Consider the following 18441-nt stretch of genomic DNA (forward strand, 5'->3'; position numbering starts at 1 on the left):
CTATACATGTTGCTAGTTACCCACTTATATCCTGTAACACACATATGACCGAGGGCATGTTACAGGCATACCCACACACACATCAGACATACATATAGGACACAGAGGTATGGCAACCCAGATGAGCTTTATGTGTGTACCATACAGTACTGTGTGTCAGTACTTACAAACCCTTATGCCTGAGGTATGTAATCTGTGAGGACTACAGGGAACACACAAAACAGTGTTTCCAAGCAATGTGGACATACACCATACTGTGCTGTTTAGGCCTACAGCTTCAGGTAGTACTACATTTCATACAGGGGTTTGATTCACCAGCAGTACCAATCAATGAGCATACATGTACTGCTTTATCCTCCAATGGCACACCCCAGTTAACACAAAGGGACTATGTCACACCGTATGCCATACCGCTTTCTCTGGCTAGCAATAGCATTTACATCTTTTGCTGGGATCAGAGCTAGGGCACATAATACAATGAAAGAATCAGTTTCCCACTAAGCTATCCGACATATACACAACTGTGACACATTAACCATCACACTCAGTCAACCTCACATAGCAATTATTGCAACAAGTACATGTGGGTGTGTATTGGTTCATAGGTAGGTTATAGACTATTGGACCTAGGGCCTATAGAAGCCTAGCTAGATGGTACCCTGGCCTTTGACACCCAAGTAATTTAGTTTCATGTGTCCCTGTCAAGCAGAGGCACAGAGGTAATTCCCGGCATGTATTTCCTATCTCTCATCCAATCATCAAGACTATTCATGACGAGTGCTACTGAGGAGCTTTGTTTGCTATTGATATAGTTTGTTCCAGAGTATGGGATGTCTCTGAGATAGGAATCTATCCCTCCAGCATGTTCTGTCTATTGCGGTGACAAGGTTTAGGTCCCTAGAGTGTGTAGCTCATAGGGATAGTGATCTGTTTACTTGGAGCATGTCCAACAGCTCTGGGTTTGACATAGCTTTGTATGTTAGGCAGAGGTCACCTCTGGGTTGCTGGTATGTGACACAGTCTAGCTGTGGTTTTGTGAGACGGTCTGCATAGGGCACCTGTTTGAGGACAGTATTACTCTTTATGAGGCATGTCTGTGGCCTTTCCAGTTGCTGTAGATGTCTTGTGATGTACATACCAGAAAGGGCATTGTACTCTATAATGGGTTTTGTGAGTGATGAGTAGAGGGGAACACTGACCTCTTTTTTCCCTGGATGACACAGCTTTTGTGATGAGGTGTGCCATGTAGACAGATTACATGACTAGTGTGGCACTGTGATTATCAAGGGTGAGACTACTGTCCACCTGTGTCCCATGGTCTCTTATTACACTTTCGGTGTTAAGTCGACTACCACCTATGTGGTAGTTCATGGGTACAGAGTTTTTAGCAAAAGGGATGGGAATGAATTTCAGACATTGAGCTTGAGGCCATGGCTTTGTCACCAGGCATCTGTTGCAGTAAATATATATATATATATATATATATATATATATATATATATATATATACACACACACACACACACACACACACACACACACACACACACACACACACACACACACACACACATACATATAAACATCCATTGGTGTACATATAGATATACATATAGGCACATATACAGTCCACCTTTCATGGTGGGAATATCAATTATGCGAAGTATGTGAGGTATACAGTTATGTAATGATATTGCACAGTCTTGTGCGAAATGCATTGAAGGTGTTCTCAGCCCATGTGGCTTTAGCAGGCCTCACTGGCTGCAACACTGCAAACCTAACAAATCACACCCACAGCGTTTAACCACCACATGTCATATACCAGCAAACAGCCACTGTCCACACTACTGTACAGAACACAGATGACATGGTTCAGATGTTTGACATTTAATGCTGAGCTACATATATCACAGTTATGTCCCACTGCGTCCCACTGCACACAGCTACACACTGATTTGTCCATGGCAGTAGTTATGCAGGGCATCTGTGCATAGATACGTACTGCTCCCACATATTGATGTTTCAAAGTATGTAGAGTAGTCTTCAAATACATCTACTACATGCCAGTAAATACATATCTGTTACATACCTGTATCTTTGGCTTTGCTGTATCTTTGGCTTTTTTAAATTTTTTTTTCCACTGGTGTGGGTGGGGGTGTGCGTCTCTCTCTCTCTCTCTCTCAGCATCTGCAATGGGATGATTGCATGTGTGGCCAGCAACTACAGCCTGCTTTTATAGGTATCTGCACATGTGCATGTGATGGCCTCTGACCAGTTGGTGGCCACCATTTGGTAATTGCATGCAGCCTGCTGTGTGGTAATTGCAGTACTTACTGTCATAGCAACCCAATGCTATAAATTGCTATGTCAAGTAGGCATAGCCCTTTCAGCTTTCCAAAGTGGGGCCCATGCTTGTTTGTTGTGGACACCGTTGTGTAAGTCAGAAGGTTGGTATAGTTCTTATATCTGAAGCTAGGAGTGTAGCCAGTGATTTAAATGTTGTACTCAGACCTGAATGTTGCCACTTCAACTACACAGTTGTCAGTGTAGAATTGTACTCACCCCTACAAATGCTGACACAAGATACATGGCTATATGTAGTTTCTTTTCTACTTATACAATTAACTGTCATACAAAAGTAGTTATTGAGATGTATTCATTTGGCACATCAACTGTTTGTGAACTGCTATACTGTGAATATTACTTTACTCACTTTTGAACAGTTTGTGCTTTTTTAGTGTTGACATTAGCACAGGCTGCTCAAGAAAACTGGACAAATTTCGGTACTGAGTATGCCTACCTACATCCTTGGTAAACCCTGAACACACAGGTTTATTGTACATTTGGGTAGGGGTGCAGAAGGACAGAGAGCATTATGTATTAATGTGTGAACTTTATATTGCTGGACTTAAAGGGTTACTGCGTACCTGTTAGTTTACCAAGGCAATTAGTCTGACTGCGTAGCTCCCAACTCAGCACTGGAACAATGGCATTGTCACAGTTGGTTGCTACCAGTACATGGCTACATCCTTTGGTATTTCACTGTTGTACTCCTACATAAGGGTATGCTTCAGGAACTCCTTCCAAAGCTATTTGCACAGTGTGTAACAGCAGAATAGCTGATATGCCTGTGTGTTTCTGCCTCTGCCAGGCCTCTCAAACACTCAGGTACATATTTGAACAGATTCAGGGAAAAGTAGGTAGAAGTGAGGTACACCTTTACAATATTAGAGACATTAAGTTGAGACTTTGAGAGAACCAGAGCACATGGATTAATACACATTTCCTGAAGTACAAGCGGTGTCTAACTCTTACTTATTGTCATTATTCATTAAGTGTAATTCACCACCTTTCTGCCTAACATCAGTAGCTTTCAGAGGGATTCAGAGGGACACAGCTAAAACCTGTCTCAAAATCAGGGACATGCCTGACAATTAGCCACAGTTGGGAAGTATGGCCTCTGGCCTAATCAGATATGCTAGTGTTTGTCCTGCTATGATAGTGTGTGGGGGTTGTAAAGTGCTGCTGTAACATTTCCTGCTAGAACGGCTGGTTCTCTTTTCACAGTCATGTCATGCAATTCCACAAGAACTGCTGGTAAACATCCACAGAACAGGATTTGTGTTATGGCATTCCTATTTGTCCTTTACATTCACTCATTCTGATGCATGATATATTGATTTCAGCACCAATTTGTTGTATGTTTACCATGGCTCAGTGGTACTTCATGCAGTCTCCAAACCAACAAAGGAAAAAAGCGCCACTCAACTCCAAAAACCAAGATAGTGTGGAAATCCAGGAAAAACTTGTGGCTAAAAAACAGGTTTATTGAACAAAGTCTCAAAACGCACACCAAACAAACTGGCACAGGTGAAGATGAATTAAACTTCACATCCAAAAAAATCACATTAACGCACTTCTCCAAATACGTTTTCGTCCTGTTACAGACTTCATCAGATCAAAACTCTGAAACCCCAACCTTTCTATTTATATATACACTAATTGGTCAAATAAATCAATTAATTAAATAATCAATCAATAATATTCTTAGTTAAAACATTAAAACCCATTTTAAAATAGAAAGAGATTCTCTATCAAAACTTGTTATTATATACATATTGAATACTTTACATTCAGTTTAATTGTTATTAAAAAGTTTGATATATATTTGTATAGGAATTAAACATTCAACAGTAAAGTCATTGAGACACATTATTGTATCTTCATGCAGTCTAGTGTGTACAAGGTCCAGGGTTCGAGACTGATAGAGGTATTTTATTTTGCTGCTGAGCAGAACAAGGGCCCTGACATACAGAGTGACTAAGGCACTTTTAAGCAGTTGTAAGCGGGTTTGCGCAGGTTTGTGCAATGCTTAGCTAAGCGCACACAAGCGCACACAGGCGCAGACTCACGCAAACCTGCTAACTACTGCTTAAAAGTGCATACTCCCGCTAACCCCCGCACTCATTTCTTTGAAAGAAAAGAAACTGGGGAGATAGGGAAGTGGTGAAAATGGGGTACAAAGAGGTAAGGACAGTAGGGAAAACAGCTCGGGATGTGCAGGATGGGTGTAGGAAAGGCCCATAGCTGCCCATTTCTTTAACAGCAACAGCTGTGCATATGCAATACATTTGGTGGGAAATGTGAAATCTTCAACCCCTGTGAGAGGGGTGAGGACAACAAAGTATGTTGTACTGTCAATTAAATATCAGTTTATGTGTCCAGCGGACATGTGTGCAAAATGGGCAGCTATGTATGGGGCGTAATTTTTTTTTTTTTTGTGAGCAGAATGCCCCCTTGTTTTTTTCAGGTGAGAGTGGAATGTGGGGTAGGGGAAGTAGGTATATTTGGGGAGGTAGGTTGGGGAGGCAAACAGACAAGACAAACAAGATGCATACAGGGGCAGAATATGACATGTGGTGGGTGAGCACCATTGACGGGGAAGGATGTTCACAAATCGCAAGCCCATGAGCCCACAGATGGCAACAGTGGAACTGAGATCCCCACCCATGGGCAGTCACCACTGCACCTTTACAGCCCAGAGGGTGGCTGTGCTAGGGGCTGTGTAGGAGGGGCAGGCTCACCTGTGAGTCACACCACTTGTGCCTCAAGCTGGCATAGAGGATCAGTGACAGAACGCTCGATCTCCCTATGCACCACAGCCCGGACCGTTCAAAGGGTGATAGGTGGCCTTCCTCCGCCCACACTTGCATGGGGCGATGAGCCCCATCCCCTGCAGCACTTCCACCTGAAGGTGGCACAGGTCCAATGGAGGTGGAGGTCCCAGGCTGGGCACCAGACCTGCTGGTGCCAGGTGCCATCGCCAGCTGAGGTGGGACAGGTGGGTCTGCTGGGATCGGCCTTCCCATACATTCTATGTTTAGGAGGAATTAATGAAAATATGGGTTAGTAACAGTCAACAGCATTCCCAATTAGTTATAACAGCATGCAGAAGTGTTCCCATTAACCCAACACACCAGAGTTTGAAGAGTTGAACAGCAAGCATGACACATGCATATGTGGGACAACAGTGGACATTACAACAGCATGCAGGTTTAATTGATGGCAACAGGCCACCAATATTGTGGTATTTGAACAGGGCAAATGCATCAAAATAAATGCAGATATTTATAAATCAATAGGACATATGTCCCAACAAATGTTTTGAGATTAGACATACCCATTGAGGTGTGGAATTGCATTTTTTATGCGCAAACAGTAGGGTGGAAAATGATAGCTCCATTAACAACTTATATATCCTTCTAGTTTACACTACATTCCTATTGACTGCAGTTATATGTCTCCTACATGTATTATTACACTACACATTTGTCCTTAGATCGTGAAATGGGTTTTGCTAGATCGTTATATACATGGGCTGTATCTGACATACAAACTGTCTGGGATGCAGATGTTACTGCTACATATTTTGTGAGTTGCTCAGACACACGACTGCTGAGATGGTACACTGACAGCTCTACTTTCATATACTTATCTAGATATGTGTAGGTGAAATTATCAGTTATATGTTAACAGCTCCCTACATTTCTGCCAGCACAATGACATTTCTAGGGAACACAATACCAAGCTACTCATGTGCCAGATTAACCTGTACATGTTGGGCATGAACCAACAGTTGAGGACTGTGAATATGCTTAAAAGCTACTGGCACTCCCTTCATCCACTTTATATGGGCCTATCCAACTGTGTGTTAACAGCACTTAATACAACAGTACTATTTCTATAATGCAAGAATACAACAATATATCAAAGAAAATGACACAGACACACTCCAGGAATTATACCTTTATTAAAGACTTAAAACACTTTTCTAGAGGCTCTCTCATTTATTTTATATGACAGTACATGCAGAATAATTATTAGAGAATTATTATACCTTTATTTATTGTATTTAAACACATTTTCAGGCGCTTTCATTTATTTTACATAACAGTATATGCAGAATACTTACTAACCTACATGGTGGCACAGCCTTAGCAGCCTATCTGCATAGGCTTGCTGATTCGCAGCATGGACACCTGCAGCTGTGAAGTAATTGAAGTGATAGTGAGACATATCTATCCATAGTATACACTAGAATAGTGATTCTTACATACTTAATTCCATGACTACTTACTCAGTAGTGGGGCATTTGGCATCCCACGGGCCTCCTGGATCCATTAGCCCAGTTGATCTGCCTTGCGTCTTCTCAGGTCTGCATGGTGGTGTCTGACCTGCTCACCAGTCTGAGGGATGCCTGTGGCACTGGTGAGTTCATGAGATAGACCATCCCAGGCTTCTTCTTTGTGTTGGGTGCCCTGGTACTGGCCCTGCAGGAGTCTATCCTCATGATGGTGGACAAGGAGCCAAACCATAACTTTTGACTCCTCAATGCCCCAACGTTGCGCTCGAAAATGAGAGCCCTCTTCAGCACCGGCCATTGCTGCCAGCAGATGGGAGCTACAACCAGTTATGGATAGTATTCCCATCTATGGAGCTTAAATATGCATAATTTCCCGCACTTATTTGTGATTGGTCAGTTTTGAAAAAATGCAGCTGAAGGTGCACCTGCTTAGCAATGGGTAAACTTACATTGATATGTATGTGTGTGCTGAAAGTGCATACTTATGTAAAGATGTCATGGCTTACTGGTTCAGTACCGTGATTATGGTGCACAGTATCCCAGGTTTGAGGCCTGTCATTGCTTTTTATTTCACTACGTGCCAGACCGGCAAGGAGGTGTGGCTATGTTTTACCGACTTTGCCCGACGTTGCTCTACACTGCTCTACGTTGCTGTACATTGCCTGATGTTGCTCTATGTTGTTCTACATTGCCCGATGTTGCTCTACGTTGCTCTACATTGCCTGACGCGCTGGTTAGCGCAGTGCGCATCTACGTGTACACATGTTCTGTTTGCGCTAGTTGGCGCAATGCACAGCTCCGCGCAAAACTATTGCACTAGTTAAAGCGCTGCTAAGCTATGAGCAATTATACTGAAATGTGCTTAATACTGGTAAACTTTGCTTAGCAGTGCTTCACTTTGCTTAAGATACATTACTTCTGCATTCATCAGTATGCATAACAATTTCACTTTCTTATATATATATCAAATTCTCTCACTACTACATAGGCCATTTCAATGCTTTTTACTAAAATTTCATTGGTAAATGGAAGGAATTATTTTCATATACGGATTTCCAATAGAAAATAAAAAGGGGAGTGGTGGGACTCGAACCGGGAATGCCTCCTCTTAGTGCGAAGTTTCTACCACTACGCTATTGCTATTTTGCTTAATTTGCATATGTTTCTTATTATCCTCTTCAATGTCTTACTGCTAACTGTAGCTAAGCAATGGGCATACACATGCGAACACGCGCAAATACGGGTACCTATATTGGGAATGCTAAAAAAAAAAATTAAAGTTTTATATTTTATTATTGTACTGGGGTTTAGAATATGGGGGAGTGTAGTGTTGGGTATGTACACATTTAATCAGACTCGCTCATGTCAGTTGACATTTCCCTATTGTGTTACTTGCAGGGGCGTGTTTTTTTGGATTGCTCGGCAGTCTGATACGCCCCCTACACTCGTGCATGTTCCGTGTTAGCCTTGGAGTTGAGGCAGCATGCCCTCATTAATATGCATGGCACGCTGCCATCTTATTCTTACACTGGCATTTCCATGTAAGCCTCCTCTACTCTTACACGGAGGATTCGTGAATCTTGGGGATTTACTTTCCTTTTATTTTTTTCTTGGTATTTTTATCATTTGTGAATAAATTACCATTGATAGCTTGTCTTTTCAGACTAGGTAATGAAATGCCCATATCTTCTAATTTATCCAACAGTTTTTTTCTGACAAATTCTGCTGCTTCTTCGAGGTTGTGGAATATTTTTTGTACATCTGAGAGAGTAGTTTTAATTCTTGCAGGGATCAAGATCTGAGCTTTTGTCAGCTTTCTTCAAGCTTTTGATGAGAGGGACACATTCTTTCCTTTTTGTTATTGTAGTGGAGGTATAGTCATTATCAAACCTTATATTTTTCACCTCAGATTGTATTGGATTTCCTGACAAAGCTGCTCTTAATACTAAGTCCTTGTCCTGTGTGGATAAGAATTTAACTATAATAAATCTCACTGTATTAGGGTTTTTAAAAGTAGATGTGCTGGATAAAGACCTGTGGGCTCTCTCAATCCCAAATGAGAGAGACTTGGGAAGGTTTAATATTTTAGGCAGACATTCATTTAAAAACTGGACCATGTTATTTCCTTCCATCTTTTCGGGTACCCCATATATTCGGACATTGTTCCTTCTTGATCTGGATTCCAGGTCTTTGACTTTCTCAAGTAAATGATTATTCTGTTTTAGAAGGAAATCAGTTTGGGTGTCATTTTCCATTTGCCTCCCATCAATGTAATTTACAGTTTCCTCTATGGCTGCTACTTGTTCTGAATGTTTGGTTATAATTTCCTTCAGGTCTTCTATTTGTTTCTTACTTTTCTTTTTCACGTTCTCTATAATCTTTTCTAAATTATCAATCTTCACTGAGAGTCCCTGGATGCTGGAAATTATTGTGTGAAGTTCCTTTTTCATAGAACTCTCCTGAGGAGAGGCTCTTGTGTGACTCATAGTTTTGTCCAATTGTACAGAGCTGCAGTACTTCTGACAGGAAATTTCTTGATACAAACTCTGAAAGTTTTATTTCTTCTTTGTGGATAGTCCACATTACCAAGAGGTATAACTTGTGAAGAAAATTTTTGAAATTATTTAGGTTAGAACCTAAATATCTTGTCAGGAACATTTTTTAGAGACAGAGCATCAACAAAGTGCTGCTAACACTTAGGCATCTTGGCCACACCCCTCCCATCAGTTTATTGTGGTCATCTCTCTGATTACCTTTTTCCAGTCCCTTCTTCCCCAGCTTCAGTCACAGGCAGGGATTTTCTTAGGGTTCTAGGGGTCATGGCTTCCATCATCCCTATGCTGCCTCTAGCCCGGCTCCACATGAGAAAACTCCAATGGTACCCATTTCTAGAGCTCCTTTCAGATGCCTTGGACAGAGGGTGGGGAGCTTCATTTGGTTCTGTCAGGGTGCAGAGTCTCTAGCCTCCCCATCAGAGGTCAGATCACATCAACATCATGGAGATGAGAGCTCTTCTTTTAGCTCTTCAGGCTTTGCAATTTCTTTTTTCCAGGGCCCCACAAAATTTTCACAGTTGTCACAGGCAATATCACAGTGATGTGGCATGTCAACAAGCAAGGTGGGACAAAGTCCTACCTTCTTTGCAGGCCCGCTGTTCAGGTCTGGGATCTAGCTGACCAGTATCAAGTGAATCTTTAGGCTGTCTGCATTTCTTCAGTGCAGAATATAGTAGTAGACTGTTTGAGCAGGAACAGCAGATAAGCTCATGTATGGATGCTTCACAGAGATGCATTTCTGGACATTGTCCAAAGGTGGAGTATTCCTCAGGTAGACCTTTTTGCCTCCCCTCTGAACAGACAGGTTCATCTATTCTCTTTCTGAGTCCAAGTCCTCTGGCTTGGAAGGTGGATGCCCTGACTTTTCCTTGAAAGGAGATGTTTCTGTATGCCTTCCTTCCCCTTCCCCTGATTCCAAGGGTCCTGCACAAGATCATGCAAGACTCCCCCAAAGTCTTGCTAGAGACTCCCTTTTGTCCAATACACCATTGCTTCCATCTTCTTTTTCACTTAGCCGGGGGTAATCACCACAGGTTGACTCACTGAGTGGATCTTCTCACACAAGATAAGGGGTCTCTTATCCATCCTCACTTGTCCCCTCTTCAACTGATGATGTGGGTGATGACATTTTGATCCCTTTTAGGCACCCCTTTTCTGAAGACATATGTAGAGCTCATCAGAAGGCCAGGAGACCCACTACCATGAAGTCATATTTGTCCAAATGGAAGAGATTTTCTGCCTGCTGCCTCTTTCGTAACCAAGATCCCTTTTTAGTGTAGACCCCTCTGGTTCTCTCTTATTTGTGTAAATTGCTCCATGCTGGGTTAGTGTATTCTTCAGTTAAAGCTCACCTATCAACTATTTCTGCTTGTCTGCCCTTGACTCCCCTTTAGCCTCTAGGATTGAGGTCAAACAATTTCTTAAAGGCATCCTTCATATCAGGCTTCCCAGGAAGCCTTTTCTGCCTTTCTGGGATCTCAATTTTCTTGAAAAAATTGACTTAGGCTTCTTTTGAGTCTGCAGCTTCAATTCCCTTGTAAGATTGTCCTTGGAAGACTGTTCTTCCTTTGGCCCTTACTTCAGCTAAAAGAGTTTCTAAGCTTCATGCTCTTATGGCTGTCCCTCCTTTGTTGATGTTTCACAGAGACAGGGTATCATTTTATACTAATCCAAGGTGGTCAATGACTTGTCTCTTAGTCTATTAATTTAGCCTTCTTTTTTCCTTCTCCACAGTCTGCTAGTGTAAAGGTTCTTTACACTTTGGATCTGCATAGGCAGCTTAGATATTATTTGAATAAGACTAAGGCCATTCACAGATCTGAGCAGTTGTTTCCTTTCATGGATGGATGCCAGTGTCATCCTTGAGGCTGCTGCTTGAACTTGTGTCCATACATTCACTAAACATTAAAGGTGGGATATTGTTTCCAGAGCAAGAACTGGTTTTGCCATAGCTGTCCTGCATGGGTTTCAAGAGGGCTTTTTATTGCCTTCCTCGTCCCAGGTTTCCTCTTGGGAGTTTGTACTTTCCCTTACTTATACATTTTTCTTCACCGTTGAAGTATTCACTCCCTCCATCCCTCCTCTCTGCATTTGCTCTGCACTATTTCTCCTGCCTTCCGGACCAGGGACCCTACTTTTTTCCACTTTCATGTTCCTCCTGGGACTTTTCATTTCTCTAAGGTATGTACCTCCATATGTCACCTTCATGCTTTACACCTTGTGTGAAAAGCATATGTGTAACGTACAACATCAATAAATTCCAAAGGCTTTGGTAAACTGGATGGATGTTGGGCTATCCTTGGCAGGAGATCCCTTACATCAGGAATACTGCAACAGTGACGAGAAGGACATCTACTGTTATGGTAAGATTTTACACAACTGTACTTTTTTTTCTGTCAAAACTGCATAAGATGGAGGGTGATGAATTTTTGAGCCATGTCTTTGAACTGGCAAACTCTGGCCTTTGACAGTAAGACACTACTGTTATTAGAGCTTATTGTTTCTATTTTTTTATGATTATCATCTGATTTAATTGTCATATTCTGATTGCTTATGTTAAAACTGCATAGTATTTCTTTTTCGGTGGAGCACATATTTTATGTTATATAATTGTTAATGCATACTTGCCTTGTAGTTTGTTTGCAGGTAAGCTTATATTGTCAGTAGCTAATTATCTGCCTCCATCAAGCTTAGGTGCTTTCTTTATATTCACTAGTAATGGGCTTCTCCTGTTCCAAGAACCTGTCCCATAATAACATTTTCTAGTACTGGTTTATGCAATACCAGAACAATCAGGAGTAAGGCAAGCATTATATATGATTCTTTCATGTTGTTGGCCTGACCTTCATTACTAAAACCTGTTTGGATGATTGCCCTGAGCTATGTCTTGTGACATGTGCCTCCAATTATCATGTTATTCATAACACCAGGTAAAGGAGCTTGATGGCCCAGTGGCCATTTGTCATTTTTTAAGATTGGAATTGTCTAAGGTTGATGTTGAAGGATCTATCACCTTTAAGTACTACCTTGAGATAGTGAATTGGAGATTCCTTTTTATGTATCATCCACCAGTATACCCTGCAGATTTTTGTCACGAGATCTCCATTCTCCTCATTGACCTAATTCATGAATCTCCTCATTGTTAATCTTAGATGGTTTTAATGCCTGGGTTGATGCTGAGACCTGCAGACTTGCCATGGAGCTGCTAAGTTTAATGGACAGCTTCAGCTTTACTCAGATAGTTTCCAAGTCAATACATAAATATAGACATACTTTGGAGAGAGACAGTCTTGAAGTTTGGTCTTAGGACAAGGAATCTGAAGGTATAATCTTTTTGCTGTCTGGAACATAGCCTTGTTCATGTCAGGCTCTGCCATCCTTGCTTTTGCTCCTGCTCCTATAACATGGCATTGCTTTCATATAGAAACTTTTTGTTCAGTCCTCAATCAGTTTCTTGTTTGGGCAAGTTGGGTGCAGTGGTGATGATGGCTAGTAATAATACAATCAGCATTGATCTGGACTTTTTCAAACTGTTAGTCTATGCCCTAGTGATATCTGTTGATATGAGCCATGGTCTGACAATCAATTAAGTTAATTTTGAAAGCTTGGGTAAAGGTCAGAGCATAAATGGGATCAGATATGCCTTTGAGAGGGCAAACTTTTTCTGGATGAATGCTATGTTTTATATCAGACTGGGATCTTATGGAAAAGTCCACTTTTATGTCAGAAGAAATTTCCTGTGCATCCAGTCATTCAATTGTGCATTTGTGGATGATTTGGATGACTTAAACCTTGCCTGCAATATAAATAGGACCTGCTGGAGAGACAGGTATGTATCCCAGAGATTACCCCATCTCTGGAACAGGCTCCCCATCCATGTAAAGCAGAGTTCCTCCCTAACCCAATTCAATTGTAACCTGGGCAGTTGGATGGGGAACAGGAAATTAATCCCTGGTTTGGCACCTATGTCTCTAATGGACACAGACCTATAAATGGTTCATTTCCCAAGCCCTAGCTTGTAAATGTTTCATCTCCCAAGCCCCTGCTTACACCTATCAAGGGTATCAGAACTTGGCAGAGATTTGGGATGCACGACTAGGCTTAAAAAGGCCCTTGTGGTCATTAACTTAGTAAACACCTATAAACCTATCAGTGGGCTATGCAGCATAGTCTGTCTGTCCTCTGGAAAGTTATTTCTTCAAAAGAATGTGAGGAAGCTGCACGGTGATTTGCAGACAAGATTACAAAGTTTAGAGGCTCACTCCCCCAAGATACATCCATTAAGCGTATCAGTTTATCAGGATTGGTTCATGTGAATTTGTGCAGTTATATTGTTTACAGTGAGATCATGGATGTTATTTCATCTGTGTGAGTGACTGATTACATGTGTTTTGGATCTTGGCCCATCAAAGCTGTTAAAAGAACGTTTTTAGCTCCAGTTATTCTTTGAATTGCCTGCTCACTGAGGATCTAGAGGAACTGGCTGAATAGATCCTCAAGAAATCATCTTTGAATGCAGGCTTTTGGACAGTGAGAAGGTGGTTTATGTGCAGCTTCATTCACAACCACAATCAAGTAGCTTATTAGATCCTTGTTGCTCTGGGTTTAGATCTAAATGCAGTATGGAAACAATCTTCATTCAATTGTTTAATAACCTCCTGATAGTGAGATATCTGTCAGTATTCTCTTGGGGAAATTTGACGTGATGCATCATGGGATCCTGATTAAGTCCATTAAAGTGCACTGCAGGTTATCAGGTACTATCCTTGAGTGGCTTGACTCTTGCTCATCAGGTGTGAAATCATCAGACTCCTACCTGTTAGGTTGTGGTGGACCTCAGAGCTTGGTTTTGTTCACAGTGTATATTTTGCTGCTTAGGGAGGTCATTGCAGGGTGAGATAATTTATACCAGGCTTATGGTAATGATATTCAGTTTGTACCTATTCTTTCCTCCAGAAAGTTTTTTTATATACATCTTAGAAGATGGCATGCAACCTGTCCTTGATTGAATGACTTTTGTCTCAAACTCAGTCTAGCTAAGACCAAAGCCATATTGGTGCATACCGGATTTATTGCCAGGAAGTGTCTTGTCTTTTTTGTCTAAGTATATCTGTAAAACATTCATCTGCTCTCCCACTAATTTCATATGGAAGGAATCCATTGAAATTTGTGTTCTGTGCTCAGGATGTGAGCATTTTTCTTGATGACAGGTTGAAACTGAAGGACCATGTGTGAGTCTTTATCAAGATGTCTTATTTCCATTTAAACTTTTTTGGCCAGATAAAGTGTTATATTCTATTGTTACACATTCAGATGGCAGTTTATGCCTTTGTGTTACCTCACCTTGACTACTACAATGCCCCATACCTTGATTTATCATTTGGTGATTTAGCTTTCTTCAACCAGCTATAGAACATGTTGGCCAAACTGACCAGGATTTATGCTGGCTGCCTTGGCAGGCAGATGTTTAATATTCTTACCTTCACCTGCTGAGCCTTACACAGTCTAGGTCCTGCCAACCTGAAAGCTACTCCAAGACCTTGCTCTTTTCAATAGCTGAGAGATTGTCGGATTGTTCCAAGCATCTAGGTGAAGATATCTGGCAGGATTTCCTTTGAATATCTTGTTCTGGTTCTTTGGAATTTGGTAATTTCCCTGATTCTGACTGTAAGTCATGGTGGTCCTTCAGGAGGTCCCCCAAGTTGTTTGCTGTTTAGGAGGGTCAATTGTAGGTCAGGCGGAGGCAGTCATAGTTTACCGTCAGAACTTATTTAATTCTTCTAATTAGCTGTTTACATTATTTGTTTCAGTTTATTGCTTTTGGTGTGCTAGTTTCTTTTTTCTTGTTATGTTACATTTTTTAGCAGTATATATTTATCTTAAAATGCTTTGGTTTAAACCTTTCAGTACTTTTTAAACAAAAATTTGGACAAGTTCTTCTAAACACATTAGAATATTATATTTTCAAAAGTCAATCAAGCATTATTTGATGAGGCACCTACAATCACTTATTCATTTTATTTAAATGTAGTGCATGGAGTGCAGTGTTTACACTCCAATATTCAGAAAAAGACAAATCAGTTAAGCTCTAGAGTGGTTCAAGACCCAACCTTAATAAATGTTAAGCACTTTCTACTGAAGTTATTAAGGTCAGGTCTCAATCTAGGCAGTACAATCTGCCAGTACTGAGCAGCAGAGTAAAAGATTTCATCTGATTGTGTCCTTTTCATTCATTCTTCAAATGATGAGTCTCTGACCTGACTGGGATGCATTTAATAGGCTCTCGGATCCAACTCTTGAGCTTCTCCCTTTACCCATAATGCCCTGGTCAACCTGGAATATCTCAGATCTTATTTGCAGCCATATTGCTACAGAAGCGGATCCTTCTTGCAGAGCTTTGAAGTGTATTTTTCTATTTTAGTGAGTGCACTTTCCTTGCCTTTTTTCATATAGTGTTACCTATTCTCATCACCTCTCTTTCCCTTACCTAGTTTCATGAGTTTCTTTAAGGTTGTAAATCTTAGTTTTTTTCTGTCTCTCTCCTATTTTTCTACCTAGGGTAGCCCTCAGTACCATTGTTGCTACTTTTCTTCCTTCCTTCCATCTTTCTTTCTACCCGTTAGAGTGCAACTTCTTTATCCTACCATTGTTGGTAGTTTATTAAAAAAAGTTGCTTTTCTCTTTACAATTTCTTTTTTTCTTATAATTATAGATGATAAACTCACTAGGTTTAAGAAATGCACTTCCTTTGGGCTCAAGATCCCTAATTCTGATTCCATGGGGAGTGTGTCTATTGTCTGGGTGCTTCACACTTAAATTCAAACTGCTCCATGTGTGCAGGATTTAATTCATAGTGACCTTCATAACAAACTGGTCCTAAAGGGCTTGCTACTATCTTCTTTTTCTTCTTCTTCTACTTCCTCTTCTTCTGTTCCAGGGGCTCAAACCCCCGCAAAAGCATGCAAGGTGCCTCTTTGGAGGTGAAGGAGTAAAGAAAGTGGTCTCCAACCCACTCTCCTAAGTTAACTCCTTCTTTGGAGCTTCCTACTAAAGTTCAAAAGAAATTGGATCCAACACACTCGGATCTGAAGTGAAAACAGTCAGAGCCAACACTCCCATTCTAAGTCTCCAAGGACCTGCTCCCCAGGGATTTCTCTGGAACCTGTCTCTCTTGGCTCTATTCTTCCTAAATACAGGAGACCCTGAGGAGAGAGTCTGAGCCCCATTCTACCACTTCCTCCATCAGGTCCTCCAGGGGCCTTTCTAAAGCTGAAGTGGATAGGATGATGAGTATGTCCCTTAGAGCTCAGATTTAGAGGGAGTTATCCCGTCTCCACCTCCCATTAGATTGATGGGCCTCCCTTCTGCTTATCATACTGTGATTTCTCCTTCTCCAATCAGAATGGCAATTTTGAAGTTTTTGGATCCGAGAAACCTGAGAGTGTTTGTTTCAGATCTAAAGACAGCTAGGTCTTTGACTCTGACTGCTTCCCTGATTAGTTTAGAACCAATTCCCTTGGACCAGGATGAGTCTTGGAGCCAAAGTATCGGTGCCAGGTCCTGGGGGGGGGTCTGGATTTGATTCCAAGGTTGTCTGAGCTATCCCTCCCCCTTGAGTATTTGGCATTAGACAGCTTGGGTCTGACACCCCTTTCAATGCAGGGGAATGGGCAGGGTTTGAGACATGGTGGCATTTGGAGCTTCACTGCTGGTGTGGCCAGCTACTGCTTCTCACAGTCCTTCTGCTTGCAAGGTGGTGGAGAGGGTCTCCTCTCGTCCAAGACACAGGACTACTCTTTCTTCTTCAGATCCACCAGCCCTACCACCATCAGATCTGAGCTCTGATCCTCTCAGACTTATCACACAGGGACTTCCTCCTCCCTTTGGACACCTGCCCAGACCATACCATTGAGGAGACACACCATAAGAGAACATACAACAGGAGTCTATCACCAAAGACACTGACCCCAATGAAGGGGAGGGGTCCCCAAGTTTTCCACTGGATGATGTCTGCTATGGAAATATCTTAGAAATTCTAAGACAGAAAGGTGGATGGTCCCAAATACCCCTTTTCAGGAGGAAGCAGTGTTCCTGGAAACATTTGGTTCTGGCCCATCTAAGTCTTGGGTGACTCCACCGGCTGTTGACCTTATAGCTATAGCCTCTCACCAAGTGTGGAAGAAACTGGATACTGTAGAACCCAATTCCTGTCATCCTGATAAGTTCTTCACCCCCAAGGACACACCACACTGGAGCAAAGGGGTTCCTGTTGATATCATAATTGTGGCAGCAGACTTAAAGAAAGAGCTGGCAGAGCACAGCTCATCTGTTCATCCCCCTAACAGAGAGTCCAGGGCATTGGACAGATTCAGGAAGTACATTTATGCCTTTGCTTTAGGGTCTCTGAACTACTTGGCATATTTCACTAGGCTGCAGTGAGATATGACTAAAGAGCTTTCCAAATGCCTCTCCGAGTCCATGTCCGTGGAGGACTACAAGAAGTCTTCACAGCTGGCCACTCCTCTATCCATCTCTAATGCATCCATGAGGTTAATTTCCCATGCTGCTGAGGGTACCTTACAGGTAGTTGGTTCAGGCATAGCTATTAGGAGACACAGCTGGATGCACTTGTACAACTTTGTAGTGCCTTTTATAGTCTTCATTCATTACTGCTCCTTGTGATGGATCATTCTTGTTTGGCCCCATTATTAAGGAAACTCTTTCCTTGAGTGAACAGGATGGAAAGACCTTGTCTGCCATAGGGATACATTTTTCTACTCCTCAGCAATCCCTTTCCAGGAATCAGTGAGAATGTGAGAAAATGCAGTTCCATTAGTTCCATGATCCTTTCTAAGATTCACATGGGGATATCTCCCTCAGAGGTGGGGGAGTTCTAAAGGAAGACACAGTCCTCACAGCAGGGGAGGCATGTAGAACTAGGGTTTCTGAGACTCTTTATCAGATAAACCCTGTCAGCATCCCTAAAAGGTTGCCTGACTGCCCACCTCTGGAGGCAGTTGGGGGTGCTTGTCTATTCATTCATATGCCAGGGCATCAATAATAAAAGATATTTGGGTGCTAAAAATCAAATCCGGAGGTTATTTCATACCATTTTCAAAAATTCCTCCAAACAAAAGGAAGAGGCTCCCCAATGTTCCACCCAGTCAGATGGAGGCAGCAGCTTTAGAAATTCAAAAGCTGTAAGACAAAAGAGTCGTCCAGGAGGTCCCACAAGACCAAAAA

The sequence above is a fragment of the Protopterus annectens genome, chromosome 3.part1 (genome assembly GCF_019279795.1).
Source record: "Protopterus annectens isolate FY-2018-M chromosome 3.part1, PAN1.0, whole genome shotgun sequence".
Classification (NCBI taxonomy): domain Eukaryota; kingdom Metazoa; phylum Chordata; order Ceratodontiformes; family Protopteridae; genus Protopterus; species Protopterus annectens.